Consider the following 11,532-nt stretch of genomic DNA (forward strand, 5'->3'; position numbering starts at 1 on the left):
CCCTCAAAGAGAGCGAACCGAGCGAAGCCCCATCGTGTCGGAATCGTGTAATAATTCCCGTTGCATGAAATTTCGTCCGTGTGTCTCGATTGTAAAGAGAACCGGGATATCTATCGGGGAAGATCGTGTATAGAATATACATCTATCTGCGATAACCTCGATATCAGATCGATAACAAAATGCTTTTTGCATCACTGTACAAAGAGCTATTTTCAACTTGTTCATTTTAAATGGAAACACAAAGCTCTTGCGCATTGCTTTTCCCTCTGTGCTTCATTCTTGTGAAATAAGTATTTGTGTTTCAATAGATTTTCATTCCTTTTCCTTTTATTCTCGTGTAATAAGCATCCGCGTTTCGAGAGAAATCGCGCCGTATTGGAATATCATAGCCGGCGGATTATTTCAGCGCACAAAAGGGTCGTTCGTTGTCACGTTGCCGTGATTAGACAATTCCAACGTCGTACGCGATCTGTTCTCTCTCCTCCCGGCGAGGCTGTGAATTAAAATCGATACACACCGCCGGAGTGTCTAATCCTTCCGCTAAGAAATAACGCAAAGTTTACGGTAATGCAGCATATCTCTACTTTATTAATAACGGCCGCGTTATTTTTCGTGGAAGAAAGCGGGAGAATGTACGAAGCGCGCGATTTACGGAACCACTAATATTTCAACTTTCGCGAAAGCGTTCTTCCCCGGGCAGCAAAACTTCCGGCCGTTGTAGCCGGAGTAGCGGCTTATAAGATAATAACGCCGGTTTGTGGATCGCGGTAATAACTAATTGTGCCGTTCTCGCGGCGGGATCGGCGGTAGTGGTCCCGCTTATTGAAAAGCACGGCCTCTTTCCACTTTAACGTAACCAACGTGCTCGCATCGTTTTACCGGCAACACAAAAGGACGCGGAGGCGTGTATTGTAAAACTGAAAACTAGGAGGTGCTTTTACAAAGCCACTGTCACCAACGGCCCGCCGTTCACTCATGTACGTGCGTTTATTACACGTGTATACATGTGCGCGCGCTCGCTCGCGATTCGCTTGTAGATGTGTTCTTAATGTTCCTTACAGTGGCATTTATACACGGAGAGAACGAAGAAATTAAACACTGTCGCTGCCGGCTACGTCGTGTAATCAAACGCTCGAGATTGGAGAAAAGTATTCGCTATAAAGCTCGATCTCGAGGGAGGATCGCACTGTGGACATCAAAATGTGCAAAAAGGTGAGCGAGAAATCGGAACAGGCAGTCGGATTAATGACACGAGAGTCGGACGATACTTTGAGCTTGAAAGCTGCAAGCTGCGTCAGAGACCTCCCACAAAGCAAGAACTCGTTATGTGCTGTCGCGGTGCAAGCGAGATAAATACGTAATGACAGGGAATGACCGAGAATTGGAAAATTAAAGAGCATTTATTGAAACGAAATAGATGAGCAAACGACATGGAATTATCGAGAACCCAAGTTTTGCGAGAGGAAAACTGCTCCGATTGTATTGAGAGGGAGTGACGGCATTAAAATGTAACGAAGCTTTGGCCTTTTTCATCGCGAACTTGCGCGAACCTAAGGCGCTTAACGTTGTAATAAGATAAACTCACATTCGCGCAATCGTGCAAACGAAGCAAAACACGTAGAATTCGTACTCCGTCGCTTAACATTAAGTTATTTCATGCTATAGCGTTTACTTTTAGGAATTTAGCAAATAAGTAGAACGGTACGATTGTTAAATTGCTAAATTAAATAAGAAAAGATTTTGCTTCCTGCTACATTCAGTAGCTCTATTTCGTTTTCTTGCTTTACCAGTGTTTCCATTATATATTTCTATTTGCGTTATTAAGATTTTGACGTCATCAAAATGATTACATGATAAAAAGGACCCCCAATATGCGTCACTAATTTCAGATAAGCCCCTAACAGCGCTCTGTCTGTCGTACCGTTGTGTACTGAAGAAACTAAGTCAAAGGCTCTCGTGAGTTTCACAAGCCTAGTCAAGTTAGTTCAGTTAATATTTCTTTGGTAAAAGGAGTGTAATGTTTATTAAAGCAACTTAATTATCCTGCAAAATTTCACGAGCCACACTGACGTTTATGTTGCGTTAGAGAGCGAACCATGTTACAAGAATATAAAATATTTATGCAGATCCCAGGTATTAATCTGTAAATTGAGTTGTTATATCGTATTCGTATAATCCGTATTCAACAATGATTTTCTTTTAATATCTTCATTTTTATTCATTATTCTAATTAGCCGTTAATTAGCCGTGTATATTCATGCAACTAATTCAGATATGTTTTCCTACATGTGAAATCACGCCTTAAAATTTTAGGTCACGTGTCGTGGGTAAACAATGCATTCTCGTAAATTGCTTATTCAAAAGCCGTTAAAATATCGCAATTGAATAGAATATAATTGCGTTTAATCGCGTAAATATTTTACTAAGATATGCGCGTCGTTAAACATCCTCGTGGTAGGTATTTCGAGTGCCTCGAGTTTAATACGCGTGACATAATCCACATTCTCCGCTTAATTACATTCTCTTGATAGTTTCAAGCAGTGTGAAGTAACTGGCATATTAGCTCAATAAATTTAAGAAATCGCTCAACTAGAGATTCGAGATTTTTACTATTTTTGATGTTATCGACAACGCGTTCGAGTCGCGATATTTAACGAGACATTGTCCCCTTTTGTGTTAACTTAAAATTTTTTTGCTATCAGTAAACGGTTTTTGCTCGATGTACGATGCTCGATGTTTGATTTTTCGATAATAACTTTACAGATTGTAGATTACTAGATTATATCAATATGTCGCGTCCGACATTTCGCACGTGATTATTGCCCCTGATCATAAAAGTGTCCCTAACTTTGCACGCTTCATCTTGCCCATTGTCACCACTTTTCACACAGAAGGACAACTATGAGACAAGTCTGAAAAATTACTGTAGCTCTTTCCGCTACAAAGGTTTCATTACGGAGCTCCTCGTTATTTACTTCCCCATCTGTTTCCCGTTTCCATTTCCACCGCAACGCGTCGAATCATTCTTAACGGAAACGAAAAATAATTGATATTAATATTAAATGGTGCGAGTGAATAGAGATGGTTTTCATAACGAAATGTATGTTGTTGTAGTTAATGTTAAAATATTCTGAAATATATGAATATTTTTCAACCGTTGCTTTATCAATCTTTTCTTCGTGCCATTTCAAACTTTCTTTACACGTTTCTGGTCATCTTTAATCACGTCATTTAATTTGCGTTTAAACATCATTTAACAGCGTTTAAATGACGTATTAAATGACGTGATTCAAGACGACAAGAAACATGCAAAGAAAGCTTCAGCCAATCACACGCTTGTGCGTGTCTAAATAACACTCGGATTTGCTGGGCGCACGTTCAACGAAAACCGTCCTGAATTGCAGGACGTGTCGCAACGTTTACGGCTCTCTCTTCATCATATTTCTGGTGTCGATATAAATTTATTATTAACTCACTCGCGTATGGAATACGAGTATGCGCGTATTCTTTATGCCGCAGCGCTCGATCGTCTCGCTATTTCGATTAAACTGCAATGACGCGTATCGGTTTTACCTGACTGTTGAAGGGAACGGAACAAATATTATATTATAGATACTTGGAGCACGCGTTGTCATGTAAGCGCGTGTGTATTGGCGGGCTCTACGCATATTTTCTACTCAAAAAAATTGGCAGGAGAAACAAAGTTGATCCGGTGCTGTGACGATATAAACGTACCAAATATTACATAGACGTATGACGTATATTGTCATGTCTAAATAATAATCGACAATGTATATTCGCTTATTGAGAACGTGATTTATTGGCAGAAAAGTCGACGAAATTATATAAAGATTGCGATTTGAGAGAATGCAGTACACACGAGATAAGGGATCTGTACTGTAACAAAAGTAATAATCCGAATCCGTTATTTACGGTAATCGTCAATGGAACTAATACCGAAAAGTGGAAATGGAGAAACTTTCCGGCGAGAAATAAAGATATTGCTTTAGCATCGCAGCCTTATTCCCATGCCGATCTTCGTGGGAATTGGCGGTATTTTTGCTTGGTACACCCTTGCGCTTCGATTCCTCTTAAAACTCGATGTAAAAGAACAAATATAACCTTTCCCGCAATAGGAAATCCGATAAAACAAAATTCTTCAGAGTAATAAATTTCACGTTTAACACAGTGTCCGTCGTCATCCACGTGACAACATTAAACTTAATAATACCTCATTCACAATGTTTGAAATAATACGATTTATATTAATTAAACTAAACCGATGGTGCGCGAATTTAATGCGTTTATTGATTTATCACGTATACGTCGTTGCGCATTATTCCATTTTGACATCGGCCTCTGTTTATGTTATAATATATAAGTAAATAATGATATAATTAATTACCTTTCTATAATTAGGGATGACGATGTACGTACGTACATGCAAGATTATTGTTTATCTTTTCGTTATGCATTTCCCAAGAATAATATGTAAAAATTTTCTCTGTCTAATACGGATGCACGCCTGAGTTTGCACGGCACGTTTGCGTGTACGTGCAACGATTTATACATGTATTTATATATATAACAAAAGCAAAAATTAAATATTTCTGATAGCGTGCCGAAAAACTTGGCGCGCAACAGCTGAGTGAAAATAATCCAATAAATTACTATTGAAATATCAATATTCTTCCTTCCATATATACCATGCACGTACACACAAATTCAGATGTAAAATTTAATTTTTTATTTAAATTGAAACACGCTTCAATAGTTTATTATCCATCGCGACAAATTACTGCGTGCTAAAAGAGAGAACGAAATCAAATGGTTGGAAAGGATTGAAAGAGGGCGAGTGAGGGGGGCCGGGGAGAAAACGGTGGAAATGCGAGCAAACGGAGGGTGTGATGAATGAAACATAATTTATTCAATTGGTACTAATAAATGGTATTTATCACTACTCGTTAGTTACACAGGAATAAAATTTGTACATTGCTCTTGAAGCTTTGTGCTAGAAAGAGCCCTATGCGGCCTCACGTAGAATGTTACAACCAATATGTGACGTAGCTTTAGATTTAATTTAATTAGCTATCTAAACAAGAAATTTTGAATCTGGTTAATTAAAAAAATTGGAAATTACGGAGGAACACACTGCCCATTCAAACTTTTGTAAAATCTATACACCAAGTTGATCACAGAATTCGTGGATGAAATAAAAACAAAGAGAGAGAGGGGGGAGGAAGAGAGAGAGAGAGAGAGAGAGAGAGAGAGAGAGAGAGAGAGAGAGAGAGAGAGAGAGAGAGAGAGAGAGAGAGATGGAGAAACTCGGACTATTCCTATATATACTGAAAATCAATTGCTACGGTTTCGTTTCGCTCGCCTTTCCATTATTCAGTTTTCATATCACGTTACATAGAATCGACTGCACTACATTTTCTGCAAATTGACAGAAAGATTTTACTGAAGGGAGAATATTTACCATTTTTATTCGTGTCTGTTCTGATTACTATAAAATTACTCTTATCCTGGATCGAACTTTTTTTCACAAAGTAAAACGGTATGACTATGTGAAAATTTACGCCAATTTTGCGAAAAAGCAGCACAAAATAAAACGTGTAAATAGAACTTTGGAATTTGCAAGATTTGCGATTATAACATTTTTTAATGACAATAATGCAAAGACGAGAGAGAATTAATATTTTATTTATCGTGTCGTCTAATGAGATAGATTCGGCGTTGCGATAAAATATTTAATTAGTTTTCACAGACATCGTAGTCATGTTGCGCATTGCATTATTCGTTCGCGGGAGATTCAAAGTTTAATTAATTGCTGGTGCATTCGCAATAAATGGAATTACGCCTACATACGAAACTTAACTGTGCTGTGATACGTAGAGTCTGACAATACCGTTTACATCACATATGCTACGTTTATGCAAAAACATGACCAACAGTTCTGATGCTGTACAAGTTTGCTAATTAATAATTGTATTCCTCGAAAATGAAAATATATATTTATGAGCAGATGGTTTCGTGTTGGATAAGAGATGTTTACGCAGTAGGGCTATGTGGGGTGGGCCAAGAGTTTTTGCAACTATACTCACTAAATTCGTAAATGATTGTAAATAAATACGGATAAAGAGGACAAAAAGGGGGCGAGGTCTTTCTCAGTTTCAGTATTTATATGCATGATAAATCAGTAAACATATCGGTTTTATGAAAATTAGTGGGTATAAATTATTCGCTGTGCATTTGACATTACGAGCTTTATCATGCACAAGTATTCGTAATAACCTTCGTAAACAATCGAGCGTCATTAATAAAAATTTCACGTAGTTAATCGATTTCGCACGGCACTATTGACCACTGCCGTGGCATCAAAGACCCGTTGATATTACTTTATCAGTAGGTTCGTTCTATATTATACACAGATTCTTCCGACACTCTCGTCGGACAGTGAATTTCAAATCTGTCTGTGGAAAAGAAATCCCCGTTATACGCGGGATAAACGGGCGCACGAATCCATTATGAATTATTTAGAGATTCAGTAGGTTTCTTCTCCGTTCTACACCATAGCGTAGCACCATAGCTGCGCATGCGCAGCTACGTAGGAAAGAGTAACGAAATTTTCCGACTAACCTGAATTGTCGTAGGCGTTCGTTAACAGGTAGTGGCCCAATTCCGTTCGAATCGCTCGAAAGGCCGTGCAGCAGCTTGAAAGGACATCCGACATTGGGAGAGAGATGCGCGTAGTCACGTTGTGCCTCTTCGATCCTACCGGATCGTCAAATCCACGATACGTATCGCGTACTCCTGCTCTCGATACGAATCGGAGCGAAAAGACCGGCCAAAGGAGCGCTGCTTCGGATATCGTCCGCTAGGTGCGCACCGGTCGCGAGCGCGCGCCTCGGTCGCGTCTAGCGTTCAGTCTGCCGTAGTTAGCGGTGCGTGGTGTTGCGTCGTTGCGCGACGCCTGTGGTCACGTCGATCCGTTCGTATCCGTGACCGTTAAATACGATCGTATAAATGTCGTGTCGTCGCTCGGGGCACGTCAGTCCCCGGAGTTAGCTGTTTCGCGAAGCAAGGTTTGATTCTGGACGAGCAGCACGTCGCGTCTCTCGTCGGATCGTCGCGCCGACGAGCCGAGTCGTCTTTCGGTCTTTGTACAAGTCATTGTTCGTAGAACACCATCGCGTGACAACGTTCCGGGAAGGATTACTCGTATACCTGTGGAACACGTTGTACTCTGTGATCTCATATCGTTAGCGCACATCGCCGTATTTGTTCGAGTATATTTGTTCGAGTATCGTTTCGCATCGTCGTGCCTCGCATACTCGGGCATATAGTTGGTGCGTAAAATCTTTTGCGTCTCTCTCTCCCCCATTAGTGCGTCGCGCGTAAATGTGTGTATGTGTGTGTCGGTTTCGCGGAATAACGTGAAGTTCGCCGCGTTCGAAAGACGCGATCCGGGACGCGTGCAGGTCGCAACAAGTTCGGGAGTGTGCCGGCTTTCGGAGCGAAGTTTCGAGAATATCGCCGTGTATCTCAGCTGTGCGTGCAGCAGCGTCCTTTGTGGTGGCGCCGGAGCCTAAAGGGAAGGTTCGTTCGAGAAGGGGGAGATCGAGAGAGAAGGACAAAAGTGTCGAAGAGAAGTAAGGACACGCGAGCTGTGATCATCGCCGCTGCCTCGATTAACGGATACCAGAGTACAGCCGGCCACGACGCTGACCTTGTACGGAGGTGAGTGTTTGATCCTTTTTTTCGTCTCGCTTAGTTCGTGTCCGTTCTTGCTGCTGCGTCATGCTGTCCTACCACAAGCATACGTGTGCACGCGTTACCGCGAAGGTATGCGTGTGAATACACTCTCCTCCTCGGATTCACACAGCGAGAGAGTGCTTACCTTAGCTTTGTCCATGGCACACGCCGCGGCGGCATCGCCGCATATTTCCCGAGCGTGTCTCTTTCGTTCGGGTAACGTGGTCTCGCCCGGAATGGAATCTCGTCCAGAACGGCGAACCTCGTGCGCGCGCGATCTCTCGGGGTCTCGTTGTCTTCGACTCTTCCAGAGTCGGCGTCGTTTCAACTCTGTTCGCTCGCCCGTGCTGGCCGACAATGCACCGTTCGTATTCGCGTGTGCGCTTCGTATTCTCGCAGAATCGCGTACAACGTTAAATAGCGCTTGCGGATCGAATTTTGAAATTCGTCACTTACACACATGGGATTGTATGTGATAAATGAGAAAATTTGCGAAACGCGTTGCAACGCAGATATCTGACCGCTGTGCCGTGACGCGATTTTATATTTTCAATAAAATGCCGGAATTTAATGATGATATTTAAACACATATACGGCGAGAATATCGATTTATGCTAACAATGAGACCGCGTTAGAGATATTTAATGTTGTATGTGTGGCGAAAATACGGATATTCATATACACGCGATACACACAACCGTGCACCCCTGGTGGTTATCTGGGTGGTATGAATAACAATGGTCATTGAATATCTATAAACTTTGTAGCGTATCTAGAGCGAATATCCACATTTTATTTTAACAATATCGATCATATAAGTGGCCATGCGCTTGACATTGGTATTGTGAATTCGCTAATCAATAATTATTCTCCGCGTAACTAAAAATACATTTATCAGCGGCGGACAGCTTTGTTTTGGATAAGAGATATTTATATGGTAAATCTGCGTAATTAGGAGTTTCTTTCTTCATTATCTCGCATGTGCTTGATATTTTGTGTCATTGAGCATTGGTATTCTTTTAGAATTTTACTCCAGCACAGTTTGTAAACACAGTGGTTGCTTCATGCCGCCACATAATCGGTGACGTATATCCTTGTATATTTAAACATATACATGTATATTTTTTTTAGTACGAGATACAATGTCTGAAATTTATCGCGCATTTATTTATCTTCGATATGTACGATCTTACAGGCAATTTTATATTCAATTACGGTTCGCAAACAATATGGTAGACTCGACGCGTGTAATTGCAGACGATTTAAAATTATTTATATCCTAGAGTATACACTCTTTTTTCCAACGACAGGAAACAGATCAGAAATAAAAGTGCAGAGAATAATGTATTTTGAGATACATTGGGGGGAAGGGGAGATTGATTCGTGATTCAAAATAGGGGGGATTGGGATCAGTAAAATAAATATTCCTCGCGGGAAAGAGTTTGGGCGAAACACGTTTTCAATATTTATTTCACGTATATCAATCTTCGTGCAAGTCACCATTTTCCGGTGCAACAGTCTCGATGTCAGATATCAATTCTTTTGTAAAAGCAATCAATCTATCACACAGCTAGTATAGAATAAGATATAAAACTCTTCCAAGGATAGAAGATCGGATAGATAGGTTTGCATTTCTTGTTTCGTTGCTTCATTATTTATTTATCGAGTGTATTTCGCGTTTTCTCTTCCGAAATAAAACTTTTTTAATTGATAAATTCTTGTTTTTTCCAAAATTATTGTTTCTCCGCGGTCTCTCGCGCTTCTTGTTATTAATTCGGATATTTTTAATTCGAATTTCTCCATCCACAATTCGTAGAAAGTTTACCGCGTATTTTATAAATATAAACGTCATTCCACCGTCGCTCCTGAAAATTACAAGAGCTGCGAGCTAGTTTGCCAGCATAATTGGTGCGCGTTGTCAATTCCGAGTGTGCGTTATTATCAAGTTCGAGGAACTTTGCCTCTCCGAGACGAGGATCCGCTTTGCAATATTATAAACGCAGTTATTTGTACAAGCCCTTCTTCCTCCCTTCATTGCAAGTCGAGACAACCGAAGCGTTCTATTAAAACGACAATCGAGCCGCTGGGTAGCGAGCAAGAGTCGACAATTTCGTAGAGCATTTAATTATAAGATCTCATCTCGCAGTTTAGAGGAGCTCTGAATGCACGGAGAAAAGTCAATTTCTCTCCGGCGTAACGTTGTCGTTGGTCAAACACGACAAAAATAATGTCCAACGTGAGTGAGGTGTACCATTGACCTTTAAAACGCGTAGACAAACTCGTGGATCGAGGATGACTCGTGTGTCGGATTACAATGTTTACCAACAATGTGCGATAATACGGCGAAGTACGGTACACATTCGATACTTTTAATCGAAATTGAAAAAAAAAAGATTATCGTTTCGGTACAACTTGGTATATTCGTTCAGTAACGTTCAATTATTATTATTTTTTTTTTTTAACAATATTTCGGTCTCTTTCATTGCATGCGAAATGATAGCTTGTTTCTTGACGTGCCAGATTTGTAACGTTTGTTTCCATTTCAACAACATTTCGGCGGACGTATCATTCCGATGTTCGAAAATTTAAAATCACAATTTAATATTTTTATCACGGCCCGCCGTGTCCCGAGCGAAAGTATGCGGAAGTTTTTTGTTTATTGACTTCACATTGATATGGAAATATAAAGTTACACTACATTAATAGGAATGCTGTTCGTATTACTGTTCTGTGTACACACTTTCGTATTTTTTCAAATTTAAATTTTACCGATCAAATGTATCTCTTTTTTTCGTACTTTCGCGGCGTGTAACCGAAGATGTTGAAGTTTAAAAATATAATGCAAATACACGCAGCGATATATAATTTTTTTTATATCCTCCTTTTATTTTAAAAAAATCTCTATTTCTAATACGCGTGGCGTGTCAGCTCGGCATATCTGCATGTTATAGTTCATTCAGTTATCTCTTGAATAATCACTTGAAACAAAGTAGAGCGGATATCGATCAATCCAGCCGCGTGTAGTCACTCATTCATACGTTCGAGCTTTTCGGTCGTAAATCAACTAGGTTGTTAAAACTCTCAAGCCTTCCTTCGCGTTGCTTCCTTCTCGACCGTCGCGACGGATTTTTGACGCGTCACGAGACACGTCTCTGATAAAAGTTATTCACGCAGCGTATGAATCACGCGAACGTACGAATCGCGTTCACGCTGCGTTGCTTTAGGAGTCGTGCGTGTCATACGATCGTACGTATCATCGCGGTAAAGATTCCAGTGATACCGCGTCTATTACGTTATTTCGGAAAAATGTGTTCCGCGAAAGGAAGTGTGTGGAAGGGAATGGTGGGGGCTCAAAAATAGAACGGAAAACAACCTGCATGAAGAGTCTTGCGGGAGGAAGACTTAAGTAACTCTGTATTATGAAGCTTTAAGTTTGTGCTATGAAACTTCACACACGCACATAAAACTCACCCGGAAAGTTAAGTCTCGCAGAATGTCCATAAAAGATCCGCAATTCTACATATACACAGTACTTGCTATTATTTCTTTCGATACTCTATTATTTTTCAATACTCGACTGTCAAATGAAATAAAAAATAACATATAATGTGGGAGCTGTTTTATCTTCGGTTTTAAACGTCTGACGCATATTCCAACCTTAGTATGGATCTCAATTCATAAGTTAATACGACTTTAAAATTTATAACGTGATTAGTACAATATAGACGTATCGAGACGTCTAGACGCTTCGCTTTTACATGGTAAACAGATTACCAT

The sequence above is a fragment of the Harpegnathos saltator genome, unplaced genomic scaffold (genome assembly GCF_003227715.2).
Source record: "Harpegnathos saltator strain DR-91 unplaced genomic scaffold, Hsal_v8.6 scaffold93, whole genome shotgun sequence".
Lineage (NCBI taxonomy): Eukaryota > Metazoa > Arthropoda > Insecta > Hymenoptera > Formicidae > Harpegnathos > Harpegnathos saltator.